This window comes from Tauraco erythrolophus, chromosome 4 (genome assembly GCF_009769465.1).
Source record: "Tauraco erythrolophus isolate bTauEry1 chromosome 4, bTauEry1.pri, whole genome shotgun sequence".
Lineage (NCBI taxonomy): Eukaryota > Metazoa > Chordata > Aves > Musophagiformes > Musophagidae > Tauraco > Tauraco erythrolophus.
The window spans coordinates 40975702-40997354 of record NC_141468.1 but is presented as its reverse complement, the minus strand read 5'-3'; positions in this window follow the sequence as shown (position 1 = coordinate 40997354).

Below are 21653 nucleotides of genomic sequence, written 5' to 3'. Positions count from 1 at the left end.
GACGGGACGAGGCGTTACTTGCCTTGTTTTCCAAACTGTACAACGTGCTTTGTGGAGTACAATGCTTTGAATTCCTCATTTGTCAGTTTGAACGTCATTAGAGCCAAAAATAGATATCTGAACATTTGCTCAGCTTGGGACAGCATTGAAATGAACTCTCCTACCTACGCTCAACCCTTTTTGAAGTCTGCTGTACAGACCACACATACTTTCCTTTTGGAAACAGCTGGTAGATATGTAGACAGACCTCCCTTCATCCCCTTCCACAGAAAAAGACAGAAAAATAAGTCTCCCCTTTTCCTATGCCTAAGAAAAAAAATAAAATCCATCTCTGCTGCCAGAGAGGAAGACTTTGCCTCTTCCAGTGCCACAGATACATGCATAAACAAAGACATTTCCTGTACTGGTACAAAGAAATAAACAATTTCCCTAACCCCTCCTGTCACACAGAGAAAACAATCATACCTTCTCCCGCCCACACCCACCCAACCTTTTGCCTCCACCGTAGCGGAAAGAAAGCTTTGTCTTCCTCAGTATCCCCCAAGATGCCCACAGGCACTCCCAGCATCCCTTCCCTTTGGCTTCCAGGTGTATAAATGCTCTTTTCTCATTACTCTTAGTATTTTCCCATCATTTTCCCAAGCAGCGCATGCACATCAAAAGTATCTGCACATGAAACGTTGCGATAATATTGGTATTCTTTGTAAGGTACCTTTAACGTTTCAGGACTGGCAAGAAAAAGATACTTTTCTAGTTAGTCTAAGGAGGGGAAGGGGGCCTGTTGACATTCAAACTAAATAAGAAGAACTGAAGTTGATATCAATCAATCTTTTTGTAGGGCTTGAAAGAGTTCTTACTTCATTTTAAATGGTGTGTCCTCTGACTGTCACAGTCACAGATGGCTTCATGCACATTCTGGGGTTAGTTACACCTGAACATCGAGATAGGAGAAAGCCTGTTAAGTGTCCTGTTTCAACCCCTTTCCAGTCAGGTATACACTCACGATTTGTCTTCCACACTTTCATAGAATCATAGAATCATAGAATGGTTTGGGTTGGAAGGGACCTTAAAGATCATCTAGTTCCAGCCCCCCTGCCATGGGCAGGGAAACCCTCCACTACACCAGGTTGCCCAAAGCCTCATCCAACCTGGCCTTGAACACTTCCAGGGATGGGGCATCTACTACTACAACTTCGTTCAGTCTTGGACCACTGTGAATGCAATGTGAAAGATGGAGTTAGTCTATCACACAGTAAACAATCTTTCAGTTAAGACAGAGGGAACACATTACATTGATACCTGTCCAGCTATTCCCTTTGTAAAACTGTGCATTGTGAGCTTTCAGCATTGGTCTTTAAACATCATAGTAGACTTGGGCCTGCCCAGATGCCTCTCTTTCTTTCTCTCTGTCTCTTTTTTTGTCTGCGATCCACCCTGGCAGCTGCTGTCAAGGATAGTATCTGATGCAGTCTGAAGTGGAACTCCAGATGAGGGCAAGCCCGGCTTGATTCCTTCCGAATGCAATACAAGAAACTTCAATTTAAAAGCCTCTTTCATGCAGGATTTAGATTGACAAAGAGGAGGAACATGCTAATATAATTGTAAAATACCTTGGCTGCAAATAGCAATGCCTTTAACAGCCTTCTTTAAAATCATGGTTGCAGGTCTACAAAGAAAAGAAGAAAGCAAAGCCTAAATACTGAAAGACAAAGCAAAGATCAATTCTTTCACGCCAAGTGCTACACTCAGGAATCCAAACTATGTCCCGTTGAGTGGCCACAAAACTTTCTTCTTTCTGATACTGGCCAACTGCATATATCAGCACTTTCCAAACCAGTACTACAGAAGATGAGACCAATAGGCACCTGACAGGATAAAGTGTACAGTGCTCAGAAATTAGAAAGCAAAATCAATCAGGGTTTTCTTGATCCTTTTTCCTGCTCCCTCAACTACTTACAGGTGTAGTTCAGCTTTTGTTACCCAAAAGTGCGAACTACACCTGTAATGATAGTCTTCCCTTTCTTGCAAAGAAATTGCCGTGGTTTAACCCAGCCAACAAATAAATGCCATGCAGCCACTTGCTCACCCTCCCCCATTCCCGCGGGATGGGGAAGAGAATCGAAGGGGAAGAAGGAAGGAGGCTCGTGGGTTGAGATAAGAACAATTTAATAATTGAAATAAATTTAAAAGTAATAATGATGAGAACATGATAATAATATATGGTAATATATAACAATGATAATGATATATACAAACGAGTGATGCACATTGCAATTGCTCACCACCTGCTGAAAAACGCCTGGCCCGCCCTGGCTAGTGATCCTGAAACAGAAGTCCCAAAACTGCAATCTCAGAAGAGCGAAAGCTCCAAAGAGAGATCCAAAGAACGAGAGCGAGCTTTCTGGATAACTCTCATCTATATACTGGCCATGACATTGCATGATATGGAATATTCCATTGGCCAATTCAGGCCTCAATCCTAAACCTAAACTCAAATCCTGAACTAGGAGCTGTGGGTTCTTTGCTCTGACTATTCTCCTTCCCAGCTTCTTATGCACCTGCATATTGGCAAAACACGGGGAGCTGAAAAGTCCTTGACATCTTAGCAAAACCTAAAAACATCCATGTGTTGTCAATGTTCTTCTCATACCAAATCCCATACTAAATCAAGAACACAGCACTATTCTAGCTACTAAGCAGAAAACTAACTCTATCCCAGCTGAAACCAGGACACAAATCTACTGAGTGTGCTTGAGTGTCAGACTACTTTGAATCATAAAACCATAGAATCAAAGAATAGTTTGGGTTGGAAGGGACCTTTAAAGGTCATCTAGTCCAATCCCCCTGCAATGAGCAGGGCCTTCTTGTCCTGCACGACATCCTTGTCTCCAAATTGGAGAGACATGGATTTTACAGATGGACCGCTCGGTGGATAAGGAATTGCCTGGATGGTCACACTCAAAGAATTGTGGTCAATGGCTCGACGTCCAAGTGGAGACCAATGACGAGGGTCACCTCAGGGGTCAGTATTGGGACCAGCACTGTTTAACATCTTTGTCAGGGACATGGACAGTGGAGTTGAGTGCAGCATCTTCAGTAAGTTTGCTGATGACACTGAGCTGTGTGGTGTGGTCCACACGCTGGAGAGAAGGGATACTATCCAGAGGGATTTGGACAGGCTTGAGAGGCAGGCCTGTGCTAACTTCATGAAGTTCAACAAGGCCAAGTGCAAGGTCCTCCACATGGGTCCGGACAATCCCAAGCACAAGTACAGGTTGGGTGGAGAATGGATTGATTGCAGCACGGAGGCAAAGGACTTGGGGGTGTTGGTTGATGAGAAGCTCAACATGAGCAGGCAATGTGCGCTGGCAGCCCAGAAAGCCAATCATGTCCTGGGCTGCATCAAAAGAAGTGTGGCCAGCAGGTCGAGAGAGGTGATTTTCCCTCTCTATCTACTCTGCTCTTGCGAGACCCCACCTGGAGTACTGCATCTGGCTCTGGATCCCTCAGCAGAAAAAAAGCATGGGCCTGTTGGACCAGGTCCAGAGGAGGGCCACAAAGATGATCCAAGGGCTGGAGCACCTCTGCTCTGAAGACAGGCTGACAGAGTTGGGGTTGTTAAGCCTGGAGAAGAGAAGGCTCCAGGGAAGACCTTCTAGCAGCCTTCCAGTACCTAAAGGGGGCCTACAAGAAAGCTGGAGAGGGACTTTTTACAAGGGCTTGTAGAGATAGGAGAAGGGGCAATGGCTTTAAACTGAAAATAGGTAGATTTTGATTAGATCTAAGAAAGAAATTCTTCCCTCTGAGGGTGGTGAGACACTGGAACAGGTTTCCCAGCGAAGTTGTGGATTCTCCATCCCTGGAAGTGTTCAAGGCCAGGCTGGATGAGGCTTTGAGGAACTCGGTCTAGTGGAAGGTGTCCTTGCCTATGACAGGGGAGTTGGAACTTGATGATCTTTAAGATCTCTTCTAACCCAAAGCATTCTATGATTCTCTGATCTTCAACTAGATCAGGTTGCTCAGAGCCCCGTCTAACCTGACCTTGAATGTTTCCAGGGTGGGGCATCTACAACCTCTCTGGGCAAGCGTTGCAGTGTTTCACCACTCTCATTGTAAAAAATTTCTTCCTTGTATCTAGCTTAAATCTACCATCTTTCAGTTTAAAACTATTACCCCTTGTGCTATCACAAATAGGCCCTTGTTTTTCCCCATCTTTCTTATGGGTCCCCTTTAGGTACTGGAAGGCTGCTATAAGGTGTCCCCAGAGTCTGCTCTTCTCCAGGCTGAACGACCCCAACTCTCTCACCCATCTTCATAGGAGAGGTGCTCCAACCTTCTGATCATTTTCATGGCCTCCTCTGGACACACTCCAACAGGTCCAACAGGTACTTGCAAGGGGCTTGTAAGGTAGTGTCATCAAAGCACTTGTTTTTTAGGAGAAATATCTGAAAGCTTTCTTTCAGATCAGTACCCCAACAGGCCTGGAGATTGGAAAATGCCAACTCAGCGGGATATAGACAGTACCGTTCTGCACTGTAGTGGCCACCTAAGGAAGGAGGTGAAGAGGTCAGCAGTCAGAGGTGCAGGTGGGATCAGGAGGCTACTTGCGGCAGCTGTCTTGAAGAGGCTTAGGTTGGGCTGTTACAGGTACCATCCTCCTATGATAAACTGTACAAAGTGTTCTAGAACAAAAATTAGCAACTATTTGGTAAAAATAAAGTGGTTAAATCACAACCATTGAATAAGAAAATTAAAATTCATGAAAAAAAAACAACAAAAGAGAACCAGAATAGTCTAGAATGAAACATGTTATCTGTAAAACCTGATCTAAAAGTATTCCTGCCCACATAGTGCATTAAAATGCATTATTGAAGATAATATACTAGTACAGTGAGGAGAGATACAGAGCATGCTGCGTTTCTTGAGCCATTTGGTCAGAGCCCGTGTGACCGAGACAGGTTATTAATTCCAAGCAAACCATGAGAGATGGTTATTGAGATCTATTTTGCCAGGCTGCCTTGGGACCCAGTTCATATCTGCTTGTCCTGTTAGAGCACTGTACCTCCGTAGCATCGCTGTGAAATCTCCCATGCGAGGCCTCTTACCTCTCCAAAGTGGATGCTGGTTAGGATTTAATTATATGGGGCTTTGGTATGTAGTTGCAGGGCGAGAGAAACTGGTCAGTCAGTCACACAGCATCTCTGCCACTGTGGTGGTAGCAAACCCTTATGTGGTCAGGCGCCAGGGAATTCCTGAGAAGCCATGCGTGTCCAAAGCTGCAGTGGTGACTTTGGGGGCTCCCACAATGATGGGTGCAGCGGGTGCTCAGCACCTTGCTATGCTCTGACTGTTCTCACCGGGCAGAGAAAACTATTTTGGCTGTAGATAAATGACCACTAGGTAGAGCAAATACCAGGCTTCCCAAACGTGTGATGGGAGTGGAGGAAGTGGTGCTTAGGGACATGGTTTAGTGGTGGACTTGGCAGTGTTAGGTTAATGGTTGGATTTGTTGATCTTAAGGGTCTTTTCCAACCTAAATGATTCTATGATTCTATGAAAAGGAATGGTAAAACAAGCCTAGAATGAAGAAAGTAAAAATGTGATTTTCTGCCACCTTTCAATCATCTTCTCATGCTAAGCAGACTTTGCATAAGAAGAAGAATCTATACTCACTCTCAACATCTTTTAAAATGTTCCAGGACATAAGCCATTTAAAAATAGATTATTTTTTTCTCATTATTTTTGTGAAGCAGAGCTTAGATGCTGATCTGGAGACATTAAAACACTTAGGATATGTCTCACCATCAATTAAACATAGGTCCAAGCCTGTTGTCTCAGGCAGTAATCTGTATTTTAAAAGTAAACCCTTAAGCCCAGTAAGTGGTTGCCTCAGGAGGGCCTGAATGCAACTAGCACCAGGTTCTCGTTAATGTATTGTGGATAATTTAGGCATGAGCAGGACTGTGTACACTAACTACAATGTGGCCTTTAAGCAGATCGTGCTGGACACGATGTAAGCACTTCAAAATATAGCAACCTACAAATGCTCACATTGCAGATGGAAAGTACACAGGTCAGGGCTCGACTAGCTCTCAAACATGCACTTTGCTGTGTGGTACACATGTAAGGTTTGCAACTCCACCTTCTCTCTACCCTCCCCAGAAAAAAAAATTCCCAGCAGAGCATCAACCATAGCTTAGGTAAAATTGTATTTCAGTACAATTATCAAAAATGAGGTTATGTATTCAGAGCAAGAGTGCAGAGAATCACTGCCACAGATCATTTTGCTAGCACGTGTTGGCAAGAGGGTGTATGAAGCTAAACTGGCTTGCCAGGTTCAGATGTTTGTTGGCCTTTATTCCAGTGTGCATTCTGTTGAGGCTAAACTTTATTCTGTGTTCAAGGATTTGCTCTTTCTGCTGTTTAAGAACACATAAGTCACCACTTCTATTACAGTATTAAGACACAACAAAGGATGTTTTAGTGGCCAGTGAGTATACCCTGAAGAAATACTCTGAGATCCTATGAGTGCAAGCATACAAGTAATTTTTATTCTTACATTATTACAGGTATTTTGCGGGAGATTATCTCACAATGTATTTGTATTTTAATGCTGGCAAATTGCATATCAAGGAAAATTATTTCCCTTTTCACCAGATCATGCCAATGTTTCTAACTCTCAGTATAATATATTTTCTATATCATTTCTGGATTCTTATAGCATTAATATTCATTGCAACATTAGACTTACTCCTTTGTGTAAACTCCCAGCATATGTAATGGGAGGAGAAAGGTTCCTGTTTTCCTGCCTCATACAGCAGAAGCAGTCCTGATGGAGTCAGTGAAGTAGCATTAATGTAAAACTAATCTCAGGGAAAAAGCCTAATGATGGCTGATTCCTTTCAGCTGCTGGCACACCCTTCTTTCTGTGCTTAGAAAAAAAGTGAACCTCTGGAACAAGAAAAGAAGGAAATTATGTATGTGTCATTGGCCCTTCTTCTTTGGTGGACCCTTCCCACCTTGTCTGTGAAGCCCCTCCATTCCCCCGATATGTAAACAAGGAAGATGTAATAATTGCAAAGACATAATTTAAAAATACTGGCTCTCATGTCACTTGAGTGTTAGTCTTTCCTACAAAACTCTTATAAATAACTGTTATTTCAGGTTTAGTATGCAGATGATAGTTAGGATTTCTACCAAACTGTTTCAGAGAGAAACCGCGAACTTATTAAACCTTGTGTCATTCTCTGAATTCAGTTTCCTTTCTAACCACCTTGAAAATCAATGTAGAAACTTGGTGTAATCTTTCTTGCACTCATTGTGTGGGCTACTCAGTTTCAAAACCAGCTGTTCACACACAGGGTTAGTCCCAGCTGTTGAAACCCTGGTAACCTTTGCTTGTCCAATTCCACGTGTGAAACTGAAAGAGGCTTAACTTTAAAGGTTTATCGGAGTCAGTTACTCTCCACAGCAGTGTTTCATAGAAGCTGGGATTTAATTCTGTCAGGTTGTTGCAGTTTAGGCCCAGCTGGCAACTAAGCACCACGCGGAAGCTCACTCACTCCTCTTCTGTGGTGGGATGAGGAGGACAAAATACAACAAAAGGTTCAAGAGTCAAGACTAGGACAGGGAGGGATCCCTCACCAATTATGGTCACAGGCAAAACAGACTAAAATTGGGAAAAAAATCAATTTCATTTGTTATCAATCAAATCAGAGTCGGATAATGAGAAATAAGACCAAATCTTAAAAACACCTTCCCCCCACCCCTCTGTTCTTCCCAGGCTCAACTTTGCTCCCAGGTTCTCTACCTCCTCTTCCTCAGCTGTGCAGGAGGGACAGGGAATAAGGATTGCAATCAATTCGTCACACGTTATTTCTGCTGCTCCTTCCTCCTCAGGGAGAGGACTCCTCACACTTTCCCTGATCCAGCATGGGGTCCTTCCCATGGGAGACAGTCCTCCATGAACTTTTTCAACGTGAGTCCTTCCTATGAACTGGTGTGGGTCTCTTCCATGGGGTACAGGCCTTCAGGAACAGACTACTCCAGTGTGGGCTTCCCATGGTGTCATGGTCTTCTCTAGGCACAGCCACCTGCTCTGGTGTGGGGTCCTCCACGGGCTGCAGGTGGATCTCTGCTCCACTGCTGACCTCCATGGGCTGCAGGGGTGCGGCCTGCTGTCTCACCACAGGCTGCAGGGGAATCTCTGCTCTGGTGCACATCCTCCTCCTCCTTCTTCACTGACCTTGGTGTCTGCAGCATTGTTTCTCTCACATATTCTCACTCCTCTCTCCACTGCTGCTGATGTCATGCACCACTTTTTCCCCTCTTCTTAAATATGTTTATCTTTATCCCAGAGGCGCTACCAGCATCGCTGATGGGCTCAGCCTTGGCCAGAGGCAGGTCTGACTTGGAGCCATAGAAGCTTCTAGCAGCTTCTCACAGGAGCCACCCCTGTAGCCTCTCCCCACTACCAAACCCCTGCCACACACACCCAACACACAGGTGCTGAGAGATTTTAGCTCCCCTGAGTCGGGGAGCCCCAAACCTCACAGGGTGCACTGAAACTGAGAAATTACATATCTCACTCACTTGTGATAAAGCTCATTAAAATCATTAAAATCACTGCTCTACGAAAGTGAGACATAATTAAAAGATAATAGGTCAAACTCAGAATCTAGAAAGAACTCTGACCAAGTTATTTTCCTCACTCAGGCTTTCTCTGGGCAGAATTTATTAATAATAAAAGGAAAACGAATCATTAAATCCCAGGGCCTGAGTGTTATATTATTAACTAGTATAATCTACTGTCAGGATTTACGTGGTGACTTCTGAGTTAAACCATGAGCCACCTGCTGAAAAGCAAATTTAAGGCTCCATACTGAGAAAGAACTTTCTCATTAAAATATAATCAAGGTTTTGTTAAGGCAAGAAAAGAACCAACCTGATGTGCTGGATTAAACTGAATGGGAACTGAAGGTATCAGACAGCTGAGGAGAGTTCTTCAGCTCCCCATTTTGCAGGGTGTAAGCCCAAATGGACTTACTTTGGGAAACAGACATGTTGAATGCATGGGATAAGAGGACCCCCTGCCCGTGTTTCCTAAGGATAGTACGTGCAACAGACACAGCACTTTTTCTTAAGCAATGAGCCTCCTTACCCTTCTCCATTTATCTCAGGACTGTAAAAAGTGTTTTAAGTGGGCATTGTCAGACTGATGTTTGAGCAACAGGAGGGACATGCAGGCATATATTTATATTGGGGAGGGAACGTTAAGAGTGATCTCCCCAATGCCCCCTTCAGTACCTTACTACTGGTCCTTTGATGTGGAAGTATCCTAAGCTGCCCAGACTTTCGTTTAGATTAATGCATGAATGCTTGGTGGATGTGTGTATTCAGATGTGAAGAAGGGGAAAAAAAATAGCAAATACATGATATGGAAATGAAACAGAAACTTTAATTCACTATCATCATTTGTAATCTCCTTCCAAAAGAATAAATGTGCACATTAACACACAAACAGTTCACCGTCAATTCAGAAAATTGCAACATAAAATCATTGTATAATTTGGAAAATTAAGTAAACAAAAGAGAGTTCCTGCAGGTGTTCTACAAATAAAGAAAAAAAAAAAAGGAGGCCCAAGGGAACACTTCAATATGTGTGCTACTATATTAGCAAAATTAATCCCAGTGATTTCAAAAGGACCGTTCACACACAGTTCCACTTGTGATTAGGATCCAGGCTTTAAATCATAGAACAAATTATTTGCTTAACTGTGATTTTAATTTTAATTTGCAGAAAGGCAGGGGTTGCTAACTGCAGGTAACTCCGTATTAACAGGTTTAGTTGTGTGTGAAATGGGTAACATTAAACATTTGGGGCTAAGTCTAGTAAGTTCCTAGCCCAAAAAAGGAAATCACATGTGGCAGAAAAGATAGGTGCCAATGCTCATTCCAGTGTTTGGCAAAGTGTGTTGCAGAGTGGTGTGAAAACAGACAGACAGAAACCACAGGTGACTGTAATACCCTGGAGATTTCACCCTGCACAAGCTGGCCAGCTCAGGAACATCTTCTGCAGATGTTGTCTGCATATTCTTTAGAGAAAAAGAGTCACTGTCATCACAGAGTTCCCTTCTGCACAATAAACTAATGGCAAAAGCACTCGTTCAGGTAAGCTCAGTACCTTCAACTTTCAGCCTGTAAAGGTGTACAACAAACTGCAAGCTGCTGAATATGGAAACAGGAATTCATGACTCACTGGGCCAGAGAGACAATGAGTTACAAACAGAAGTTAAAAGTAAAGAAGAAAAAACCTGTTGCTGTGAGGTTAGACTCTAAAAGTGTTTTTTGAATGTTGCACACAGCACAGTCACATTCTATCTCCCCCAGTCATGCAACATGCAAAGTTTTTGTCAGTATTTGAAATCAGAATTAGTATTTTCAAATAGAGTTTAACTGCAGTTTGTAAAGGCTAATGATTTATTTTGTAAAGAGAAAACACACTGAAAAACAGGCAGTAAATACCTAAGAGGCAGGAAAGGAAGATAATATAGAGTAGGAACGATAACATGGAAAAGATTATAAAAGGAGCAAAGAGGATGAAGCCAAGAAGCAAAACATAATCATCTTTTATTTTCTGGCATTAGCTTCCTGGTAGTGTGACCTTTGTGTTTTACAGTCTCTCCATTCAGTGCTGCTTCCACTTGTGCTCTCCCATTTTAAGTCAACTTTTTGTCTCCTACTTCTTGTCTTTCTTTGCTCTCCTAGCATTGTCTTTGAGTCAATGGGGAGGCTACAGAAGGACCACAGCCCGGCACTGCCACACTGTCCATCTCTCAACAAATTGTGCCATCACAGGGATGCTCCCTTCCAGGAATCAGATTAGGTGAAGATCAGAGTCCCGCTATCTACAGGGCATCAGCTAGGAGAAAGGAGAGCTAGAAGTATGAAAGGATGAGTGGGCATGATTAGTGGGCTTATGAGGGCTGAACAAAGTTTCAGGGGACTTTCCTGTGTGGAAACTGCTTCCTCAATTTCTTTCCTGAAGGCTCTATGCTAGTCCTACCCCTACAGCTGCAGAATTTGTGTCTGGGGCACTTACTCATGAGAGTAGCTGCAGGGCAGGGAAGCACAAGGCAATGGGCACCCAGCTTGTGGCAGCCTATTGACAGGGAAATTGGGGCCCTGATAGTTAAATTTAAAAAATGACATTTTCTAAGGAACTGACTTCTTGGAAACTCATTAGTTTCAGGTCGATCAATCTCTGCTAAATCCATATTTTATTTTAATTTATTCTTTTAACTTGATAGATTTATCCAGTCTGCAATTGCAGGGGTGAGTTCTTCCCATATGCTGAGGTCCTTCTCTTCCACTGCTATGCTTTTTGTTGTCATGGAAGACTATAAAATGAATGGTACGCTGATAGCCAGGTGTTCATGGTTGCAATGCCATCTTCACGGTTAGCTTTCTGGATAAGATTTTCACCTTTCACTTAAATTGCTCAGTAAGGCACACCAAGCTTCTTGTCGCTGTGAGAACCTGTATAGCATGATGGTCTCAATATTCCTGAGAAACGCTTTATTGCAAGTTGACCAAAATTCAGAACTTCTCAAAATGATACGGTCAAAGGAATGAATTCCTTAACCACTGCGTACATAAAGATTCATTCAGGCAGCAAAAAGATGTCATGAAAAGAAATGTATGTCTTCTCTTTCTGGAAGTTTTGATGAGGTGCCAGAATGGCGACCGCACCTAAATTTCAGTTTCAAGAATGTGTATTAAACGGTCTGTTTCTGAGAGGTAACAACAGCACAAGTCTAAGACATCTTCAATACCTGGAGAATACCACTGAACAGAGAGGTAGTATATATATTGCCAAAAAGAAAGTTAAAATATTTTTTTCAAAGCAAATGTTCCTCTCTGGCTTTTTAATGAAGTAACTCAGTATAAATATGTGCCACTAACTTTTTTTGTTTGTTTGTTTGTTTTAAAGGTGAAAGTATCTATTGGCAAAATGCCAGAACCACAGGAAGCAAAGCAGAGGACCGGAGGCACAAAAGCTGATAAGAACGGAGCACACTTCTTCCAAAGATAACTGTTAGGGGTTTTTAATTTTTTTTTTTTAATAATTTTCCTCTTTTGGCTTTTAGCCAAAGTTGTAGTTGCCACTTCCAATGCTTAAAGTAGAAATTCCACACTTCTCCACAGCTTTTGCCAGATCCTGTAAGAATACAAATTCTTTTGGTCCGTTTCCTAGAGTTTTCCCATGGTATTCAGTTCAAAAGATCTTTCTCTTTTTAGGCTGAAAGTTAGAGTGCAAATAAGTATACACAGAGGAAAATCATTGCTTCATATATGTACTTTTTTTTTTTAATGAAAAGGTAAATGATCAAAATACGTTGATCCCTTGAGAAGATAAAGTTTCTGAGTAAATATTCAACTATCATGTCATTTGGTGTGCTGTAACATCATCAGCTGAATGTAACAGAACCCACATGCTCACTTCTAGGGACCTAATAGCAGTGGAGAGGAACTTGTTTGACAAGAAGGCCATTCATATTGATCATTAACATCAGGCATGACACCTGACTGCTTCATGCTCTTTACAGGGAAAGCCATAAATGTTTATAAGTTTACTATGCAGATTAGCATGGAGAGATAAAGAAATTTCCTGAATTTATTTTGACCTCTCCTCATGAAAATTTGAACACTTTCTTCGCTACTGTGGAGCGAAATCCCCCAAAATCTACATGAGAGGAAAACTGGAGAATCAACAGAGTATCTCAGCCATGAAACATGATGATCTTTGAACACACCTCCAGTTGAGAAGAAAGATTTGCGTGGGAAACAAACCCAAAAGTTAACTTTGAGCAATCCAATCTCCCACAACGAGACCTTGTCATTTCCCATCTTCCCCAAGCACTGTGATGTGAAGTCTTTGAAATGACAGTAGCTGCAAAAGACAGGGGCTCAGCCAGAGAACGCGCCCCAGGGAAATGCTGTGGTTCCAGCAGCTGTGAGGAAGACGTTGACTTACAAAACAGCACCTAATGCAGAATGTCTGCCATGAGCATCACATGGAAGAAGGCAAAGATAATTCCCAAAAAGACAGTGTCGTGGTTTTTGGACTGAGGGTCGAGACAAGAACCGAGAGGGAGCACCCACCAAGCATGGTCTCGGGCAAAACATGACTCAGGCTTTCTTAATAAAACAAAACAATTTATTAACAGTTACTAAACAAAAGACAAAAGGGAACGAAACCGGTTACTTGAGAGGAGAAAGAGAAAACAAGGCCCGATCTTAAAACAACACCTCCCCACCCCCTATTTTCCTTTCGTTCCTGGCTCTGTCTTCCCCCCAGCGGCGCAGGGAGACAGGGAATGGGGGAGTACAGGTCAGTTCATCCATGTTGTTCACTGCCGCTCCTTTCTTAAAGGAGGAGGAGTCTTTACACCATTTTTCCCTTGCTTCGGTGGATCCCCTACTCACAAAGAAAAAGTCCCCAAACTTTTCCAAAGTAAGTCCTGCCCGCAGGATTGCAATCCTCCCCATGGATCGCACCAGTTCGGGCTTTACCAGTCTCGGCCTCTTAGGGAGCTGCTGCCACTCGCGTCGGCGTGGGTCGTCCCACGGTCTCCAGATGCCTCCACGACCTCGTCGTGCATTCCATGCCCCATTATCAACAGTACCTGGTCGCGCATCCCCTGCTCCACGACCTCTCCTGGGCTCAGGCATCTCCTTCCCGACGTGGGTTTCTCCACAGGCCACGAGTGGGCCGCTGCTCCGCCGAGTACACCCTGGCTGCAGGGGGGCCGCCTGCCATCTCACACCGATTGCAAGGGAAGCCTCAGCTCCAGTACACCTCCTCCTGCTCCATCTTTGCTGACCCGGTCGTTGTGGTTGTCTTCTCTTAGATATTAATCCTCTCTGGGGGAGCTCGGCCCGGCGGGCACCCCGGGAGTGGGGCGCTTACCGAGTCCCCCATGCGGCTCCCCGGCGCCATCTTGAGCACATGGCGCCGGCCCGGGCCCGGGCCCGAGCGGCCGCTCGGCCGGGAGCCGGGAGCGAGGGGCCGCGCCCTCCTGCTCTCTCCTCGCTCCTGAGCAAAAAGCCCCTTCCCGCCCCTTTGTCCCAACTTAAATAGGGCAATTCGCAGAGGCGCCGCCTTGGCTCAACCTCCCCCGGGGGGGATGGGACTCAGATCTGGTGGCACAGGGAGCAAATCCCCTCCCCTGCCACCAGAACACCCCCCCACACATCAAACTATCACATTCCACCCCTCGCCTCTGCGAATTCCCTATTTAGGCACAACTTCAGTTAAAACATTGAACAAGAACACACATTTCACAAACAATCCACCCCTAGTCCCTTCACCAAACACAACAATCAAAGTTTCCTAAGGTCCTTCTGTTTTCACCACTCTGGAGTCCATGTTTTGCCCGTTACCTCTCCCAATCACTATTCTTATCTCGAATTCCTCAGCCCCACGTTGGGCGCCACAATTGTCGTGGTTTTTTTTTTTTTTTGGACTGAGGGTCGAGACAAGAACCGAGAGGGAGCACCCACCAAGCATGGTCTCGGGCAAAACATGACTCAGGCTTTCTTAATAAAACAAAACAATTTATTAACAGTTACTAAACAAAAGACAAAAGGGAACGAAACCGGTTACTTGAGAGGAGAAAGAGAAAACAAGGCCCGATCTTAAAACAACACCTCCCCACCCCCTATTTTCCTTTCGTTCCTGGCTCTGTCTTCCCCCCAGCGGCGCAGGGAGACAGGGAATGGGGGAGTACAGGTCAGTTCATCCATGTTGTTCACTGCCGCTCCTTTCTTAAAGGAGGAGGAGTCTTTACACCATTTTTCCCTTGCTTCGGTGGATCCCCTACTCACAAAGAAAAAGTCCCCAAACTTTTCCAAAGTAAGTCCTGCCCGCAGGATTGCAATCCTCCCCATGGATCGCACCAGTTCGGGCTTTACCAGTCTCGGCCTCTTAGGGAGCTGCTGCCACTCGCGTCGGCGTGGGTCGTCCCACGGTCTCCAGATGCCTCCACGACCTCGTCGTGCATTCCATGCCCCATTATCAACAGTACCTGGTCGCGCATCCCCTGCTCCACGACCTCTCCTGGGCTCAGGCATCTCCTTCCCGACGTGGGTTTCTCCACAGGCCACGAGTGGGCCGCTGCTCCGCCGAGTACACCCTGGCTGCAGGGGGGCCGCCTGCCATCTCACACCGATTGCAAGGGAAGCCTCAGCTCCAGTACACCTCCTCCTGCTCCATCTTTGCTGACCCGGTCGTTGTGGTTGTCTTCTCTTAGATATTAATCCTCTCTGGGGGAGCTCGGCCCGGCGGGCACCCCGGGAGTGGGGCGCTTACCGAGTCCCCCATGCGGCTCCCCGGCGCCATCTTGAGCACATGGCGCCGGCCCGGGCCCGGGCCCGAGCGGCCGCTCGGCCGGGAGCCGGGAGCGAGGGGCCGCGCCCTCCTGCTCTCTCCTCGCTCCTGAGCAAAAAGCCCCTTCCCGCCCCTTTGTCCCAACTTAAATAGGGCAATTCGCAGAGGCGCCGCCTTGGCTCAACCTCCCCCGGGGGGGATGGGACTCAGATCTGGTGGCACAGGGAGCAAATCCCCTCCCCTGCCACCAGAACACCCCCCCACACATCAAACTATCACAGACAGCCATCTACAATCCTTGCTCTTGCCAGTAACTTGTGTAAGAATGTCTATTAGTTGCATAAATCCCATTCACACAACTCACTGATTAAAACAAAATTGCTTTGGCCATTCATCTATGAGTGCAAAAGATTGTTAAATCAAGTGCCTCACTAAGCTCAGGACATCACGTTTGTTCTCAAACATTTCTCTTTCTACTCAGTATTGCATATTTTAACCAGAAAATAATACTGAGGTCCAGTTTTCTTTAAGAGCAGATATAGAATATGACAACTTCTACTTTTGACAGTAGATTGCTTTAAACACCTCTGAGACTTGCTCTAAATACAAATCGCCCATGCAGTACACTTGTCAACTTAGGCCAGACATGCCAAATAAGGGTTGGTGGATTGGTTGGGTTTTGGTTGTTTCATTATTTTTTTTTTCACCTAGATATAAGCAAACTTTAATGTAGAAACTTAAAAAACAACCAGGCTACTGTCATCTTCAGTTGAGAGAAAGAAACAGAAGCACTATGCCCTTCTTTCTCATCTGGCTCATAAAACGTCAAGACTGCCATTTTCTTTTCCTGAAGTGATTTTGAGGGTAAATTCCGTTTTGACACAGATCCCAGGGAAGCAGACAGAAAATCCTGCTGTTGCTTTTTTCATAGCAGGAGAAAGACCTGGTATAAGGCTGACTCATAAGTACCAGTCATTATGGCAAACACGAAATTCTCTGTGCCTCAAATGGGAATGCTCAGTACCAACACAGTCCCAGTAGACCTTTAAACAAATGTGCTCTTCATCCAGCTCTAATCAGGAAACACAGCTTTGCTGTGCTCTTCCCAGTTATTTTGCAGAAGATCGACAAAATTACCTTTCTAATATCTGCATCTTTAAAACCTGTTTCAAATCAGTGATTTGATATCCACTTCTTAATCATTGGTTCATAACTCATATAGGCTGTGCTTACAAAAAATTTAGCTTTCTGTCTTTAAGGGTTGCATGTTCTGTTTGAGACTGACACTAACTTCAGCAGAGCCCTGAGCAAGAATAACATGAGTGCTGCAAGCCTCTATGGGGCTCCTTCTTCAGCAGCTCTATGAAGAGAGCATCTTTACACATCCATGACAAGCCCTAACCTTTCCTCCCACCCTCAACTGTCTGTGTCTTTGCCCCCTAAGGCTGCAATTGCTCCATCTTTTCATTTTTGAGGCTTTGAAGGCTTTGATGCTGCTATAGACAGTGCTGGAAGCCAGGAGCAGGGGAAGGATGTGGTAAGGAGAAGGACGTGTTGAGATTGAGAGGGAAACTTGTGGAGAAACCTTTTGGCTGCTGCAGCATCCTGTGAAAGTTCTTTCCCTATGCAGGCTAACTAAGAAACACCTGTAGCTCATTACACTGGGAAAGTTACCTTGAAACAGGTGCTGTAGCATTCAGCCAATCACTCTGGGAGATGGATGGTCAAGTGACCAATAGCCTTGACCCATCTAGCAAACCATGTGACTCCTGACTATTTAAGGCAGGGCATTTACTCCTAAGGGTGAGGCATTTCCTCCTGAGCCTTGGAGGAGTGTGGGCCTTCCTTAGAGTAGAGCCTAAAGCTTTTGCATTAGAACATTGGTCTGCTTGGAGCTGCCTGAAGCCTTCCAGCTGCGACAACTGGTGACCCCGACGTGATCCAGCCACAACTAAGATCTGAAGGTACGTGCTTCCGTACACAGGGCTCCAAGGGACGAACTGCAAATTAGAATGATGGGACAAAGCTCCACAAAAGAAAGCATGATGTTTTCCATTCTCAAACCTGCAATGACAGTCGCAGGGGCTAAAATAAGTGATGAAGCTCTCTGTGAGCTGTTAGATTGGGCGACAGAGCATGAATGCCTGACCGACCTCAACACCCCCTTTAGCTCAGAAGCGTGGAAGCAGCTAGGGGATAAGCTAATCTATGAAACAGTATTTGGACGAAAGAACTTTCACAGGATGCTGCAGCAGCCAAAAGGTTTCTCCACAGAAACTAGGGACTATGTTGAGGTTAAGGTTACAATTAAGGTTCCTTCTTCCATTTAGTAATACCAAGGAATCTTTGTTGGTTCCTGCAGACTTTTTCACAACATATGGGGTACCCTTTTCATATGCAATATGAAAGAATCTGGCAGGCACAAAAAACTTCTTCAAAAAGAAATGATGACCGTGAGTACAGAAGAATGGATTGATTGTCCCACTACAAGCTGTGAGAATGGGCTGGTGAGGCTCATTCTCACTTTCGATGTGAAGGAAATGAACTATCTGGATCTCCAGGAATCTCCAGTCACACAGGAGTGACACACAAAGTTGACAGCTCTATTTAGTAATTCAGACCTTCCTGTAGGTTTTGTCTTTCTAGCCCATCTGTCAAAAAGATACAAAACCCACACATCTAACAAGACGGTGAAGGGGGAGCAGTTATGGCTGTGGACAATAATTAGGCAAGTCTATGCTACCTAGTGACTCCGATCTCCTCTTCTGTTACTATTTCTTTCACCTTGCAAGTTTTCCTAATCAATGCTCTTTTATCAGAGTCTTGTCCTTGTTCTGTAGTGGAAGATCAACTGAGATATCCTCAGTGTAACCAATCTATCAGCCGGATCTAGATTAACCATTCTATTTTCAGCCCACAGGCATTTGTCTTGTTAGACAGCTGAAGAGCAGCTTCTGAATCCAGACTGCCTCTTCAAAGTTGACCTTGCACAATAGCATCTCAACTGCAAGGGAGAGAAAAGGGTATGAGAAAACGCAGCTATTGCCAGAAATGGAGACAACTGCAAAAATGGGTCATGAGACTGTTCTACAGCAGAAGCTCCAAACCTAGGGAATAGGTCAAAGTGTAAATTACCCCAGAACTCTCAGCATCTGCCTGGGGCAAGTGCCTGTCTGCACACTGATTTCAAAGCTGTTTCAACATGCAGATTCATAGATTTTAAGTTCAGATGGCTCTATGGTGATCATCTGGTCTGAAATTCTGTGTAATAAAGGCCTGAGGACTCACTAAAGAAAAATCCTTCTTTAGGCCTCACATCAGTACTTGAAATAGAGCATATCTTTTTTAAAAAAAACCCAAACAATCATGTTTCCAGTGGTGGAGAATTCATCATAAGCCCTGTGTGTTGAACCTTAGTGACTACCCCCATTGTTACAACACTTTTACTTTTTTCTGATCTGAGTTTGTCTAGTTTCAACTTGCCACAATTAGTTCTTGTCTGAAGTATCATGTGTCTGATCTGAGTGCCCTCTATTACCAGATTTCAGCCCTTCATCTAGATTATCAAAAGCTCAGGCTCTCCCCGCATTCATGTTGCCTATCATTTACGTGTGGTCAGTAGACAAACAGTAAGATTTATGATGTGTACATTCAATAAAAACAATAAATCTTTCAAGATCAATTAATAAAATATTGCAGAACATATGTATTTTTTCAGAATGGACATTAAGAGTCTTCACTCCTAGACCGCACAGGTCAGATTTTACTTGCTGCCTGCAATTTGTATGGTAATTGCCACTGTGTAGAACAACCTGACATTCTTTTCCTCCATTGCAAAAATTCAGTTGTTTTGATTCTTGAGAAAAATGACACATGCAAAAAATAATGCAAAACACACCAACCCAAAAAACATCATTAAATTTGCCTGCTAGATTATATTTCACCATCCATAGCAGAAAATAAACATGTAGCTCAGAAAGTAACAATAGAGACACAAATCTTACCTCTCACAGCTATTAGCCACTTATTTCTGAGCATAACTTCATTTGTTTTTATAACCCTTCCCTTGCTTTCAAAAGAAATATATTATTGGGATATATGGGATTGAGTGCACCCTCAGCAAGTTTGCAGATGACACCAAGTTGTATGGTGTTGTGAACACGCTGGAGGGAAGGGATGCCATCCAGAGGGACCTTGACAGGCTGGAGAGGTGGGCCTGTGAGAACCTCATGAAGTTCAACGAGGCCAAGTGCAAGGTCCTGCACGTGGGTCGGGGCAATCCCAAGCACAAGTACAGGCTGGGTGGAGAATGGATTGAGAGCAGCCCCGAGGAAAAGGACTTGGGAGTGCTGGTGGGTGAGAAGCTCAACATGAGCCGGCAATGTGCGCTGGCAGCCCAGAAAGCCAACCGTATCCTGGGCTGCATCCAAAGAAGTGTGGCCAGCAGGTCGAGGGAGGTGATTCTGCCCCTCTACTCAGCTCTCGTGAGACCCCACCTGGAATACTGTGTTCAGCTCTGGAGTCCCCAACATAAGAAGAACACGAAGCTACTGGAGCGGGTCCAGAGGAAGGCCACGAAGATGATTCGAGGGCTGGAGCACCTCTGCTATGAAGACAGGCTGAGAGAGTTGGGGTTGTTCAGCCTGGAGAATAGAAGGCTCCAGGGTGATCTTATAGCAGCTTTCCAGTACCTAAAGGGGGCCTACAGGAAAGCTGGAGAGGTACTTTTTACAAGGGCATGTAGTGATAGGACAAGGGGCAATGGATTTAAACTGAAAGAGGGGAGATTTCGATTAGATATAAGGAAGAAATTTTTCACTCTGAGGGTGGTGAGGCACTGGAACAGGTTGTCCAGAGAAGCTGTGGATGCCCCATCCCTGGAAGTGTTCAAGGCCAGGTTGGATGAGGCTTTGGGCAACCTGGTGTAGTGGAGGATTTCTCTGCCCATGGCAGGGGGTTTGGAACTAAATAATCTTTGAGGTCCCTTCCAACCCTAACCATTCTGTGATTCTATGATTATGTAGCTAATTTCATCCTGATATCAAAGCTAACTTACCTTGCCTTTACAGGTAGTATCATGTAGCTGGAAAAAATTATTTTATTTGGACAGAGTCATAGCAAAAGTGCTCATAACATTCTGCATGTGTACAAGGTGTCTTCCCTGCAACTTAGAACCAACTGATTCCATTCTGTGCTTCACATTTTTCAGGGCTGATCCTATTCCATTTTACTCTGTCAGGGATACTATGCTACTCTTTCTAATGACAGCAGCATTGGAGGTTTTAGGCACTGCATTAAAATATTCCCAGGTGAGAGAAGCAGCACTTCACACTCTCTGTCAGAGACCACAACTGCTTCAAAAAATATAAGACAGAGCAAAACCAAGCCCAGTAGGATTATTTGTGTAACTATGTTCACAGAATTAAATCTTCTGAAATGCATTTGGATTATTTTGAATGAAGTGAGTTATGTTTGGGTAAACACTGTGACTAGTGTGGAATTTTTAATATTTTTTTTTCTGGATGATTCAAAAATGCTTTTGACAGTGCAATGGTAAATTACAAAGTGAGCGAATTCACTTGTTTGATGCTCAGGGCTGAACAGTGAAAAATACATAAATTCTATGTTGCCCAGGTCAAGAGTTTAGATGTATTATTTTTTAAATCAGTTTCCTCACCAGTGAAATAAAATCCTTCTTTGTACAAAATAAATGATCTGTTTAATATCTATTTTATGTGATATTTAATATACCACAGTCACTCACCAACTACAAAGCTGTTGAGAGTAAAGGCATAAAATATGTGATGTACATGAAATAACTCCGTAATTGGATGATGTACATTCAAAAAATTCCAGCGAATGAGAAAAAAGCAAATCTTTCCAAATGGCACAGGGCCCACCAGAACATAAATCAAAATGCAGATATTATGTTTTTGTCAGTTTTTTCCATTGCTTTTGGAAAAGGTCTATATAACACCAAGATAGTTTTAGATAAATAGAGGTACCAAGATACGTGAAAAACATTTTCTGTAGGTTTATACAAACTAAGAACAATCAAAAAGGGCAGGAGCAACAAAAATAGTGAATATTTACCCTCCATGCTTCCAGAAGCATTTTTTAATGCAGAATAAAAGAAGCAGGAAATTCAAAACAAAGTGCTTCACAGGTGAAAAATGGGTTAACACACCAGCATTGCTTGCCAGTATTTGTGGACGTGAATGGGACGAGACAAGGTACACTGAGGCAACTCCACCTGACTTCA